The 1,515-nt window shown below is 40.9% G+C and overlaps 1 non-coding gene across 1 annotated transcript; it reads left to right on the forward strand.

Moving 5' to 3' along the window:
- The first annotated feature begins 762 nt into the window (after nt 1-762).
- LOC130959608 (small nucleolar RNA R71) lies at nt 763-870 on the forward strand. The gene has a single exon (XR_009078680.1). It is a non-coding gene; the product is annotated as a small nucleolar RNA R71 (small nucleolar RNA).
- Nucleotides 871-1,515: the final 645 nt, after the last annotated feature.

Consider the following 1,515-nt stretch of genomic DNA (forward strand, 5'->3'; position numbering starts at 1 on the left):
CATGTTGATGGCCTTGCACTCTCCTTTTGGATTTTCTTCTGTATTGCTTGGAAGAGTACTAGGAGGGAGTTCAGTAATTTTCTTGCTCAGCTGTCCCACTTGTGCCTCCAAATTCCTAATGGAGGACCTTGTTTCAGTCATGAAACTTTGAGTGGTTTTGATTAGATCAGAGACCATAGTTGCTAAGTCAGAGGGGTTCTGCTTAGAATTCTCTGTCTGTTGCTGAGAAGATGAAGGAAAAGGCTTGCCATTGCTAAACCTGTTTCTTCCACCATTATTGTTGTTGAAACCTTGTTGAGGTCTCTGTTGATCATTCCATGAGAAATTTGGATGATTTCTCCATGAAGAATTATAGGTGTTTCCATAGGGTTCTCCTAGGTAATTCACCTCTTCCATTGAAGGGTTCTCAGGATCATAAGCTTCTTCTTCAGATGAAGCATCCTTAGTACTGCTTGGTGCATTTTGCATTCCAGACAGACTTTGAGAAATCAAATTGACTTGTTGAGTCAATATCTTGTTCTGAGCCAGAATGACATTCAGAGTATCAATCTCAAGAACTCCTTTCTTCTGATTAGTCCCATTGTTCACAGGATTCCTTTCAGAAGTGTACATGAATTGATTATTTGCAACCATTTCAATTAGTTCTTGAGCTTCTGTAGGCGTCTTCTTCAGATGAAGAGATCCTCCAGCAGAGCTATCCAAAGATATCTTGGATAGTTCAGAGAGACTATCATAGAAAATACCTATGATGCTCCATTCAGAAAGCATGTCAGAAGGACATTTTCTGATCAATTGTTTGTATCTTTCCCAAGCTTCATAGAGGGATTCTCCATCCTTCTGTCTGAAGGTTTGGACTTCCACTCTAAGCTTACTCAATTTTTGAGGTGGAAAGAACTTTGCCAAGAAGGCATTGACTAGCTTTTCCCATGAGTCCAGGCTTTCTTTAGGTTGTGAGTCCAACCATGTCCTAGCTCTGTCTCTTACAGCAAAAGGGAATAGCATAAGTCTGTAGACCTCAGGGTCAACCCCATTAGTCTTGACAGTGTCACAGATTTGCAAGAATTCAGCTAAGAACTGATGAGGATCTTCCAATGGAAGTCCATGGAACTTGCAATTCTGTTGCATTAGAGAAACTAATTGAGGCTTAAGCTCAAAGTTGTTTGCTCCAATGGCAGGGATAGAGATGCTTCTCCCATAGAAGTTGGGAGTAGGTACAGTAAAGTCACCCAGCACCTTCCTTGCATTGTTTGCATTGTTGTTGTTTTCGGCTACCATGTCTTCTTCTTTGAAGATTTCTGTTAGGTCCTCTATAGAGAGTTGTGCCTTAGCTTCTCTTAGCTTTCGCTTCAAGGTCCTTTCAGGTTCAGGGTCAGCTTCAACAAGAATGCCTTTGTCTTTGTTCCTGCTCATATGAAAGAGAAGAGAACAAGAAAATGTGGAATCCTCTATGTCACAGTATAGAGATTCCTTGAGGTGTCAGAGGAACAGAATAATAGAAGAAAGTGGTAGAAGAAT

Source organism: Arachis stenosperma, chromosome 10 (genome assembly GCF_014773155.1).
Source record: "Arachis stenosperma cultivar V10309 chromosome 10, arast.V10309.gnm1.PFL2, whole genome shotgun sequence".
Lineage (NCBI taxonomy): Eukaryota > Viridiplantae > Streptophyta > Magnoliopsida > Fabales > Fabaceae > Arachis > Arachis stenosperma.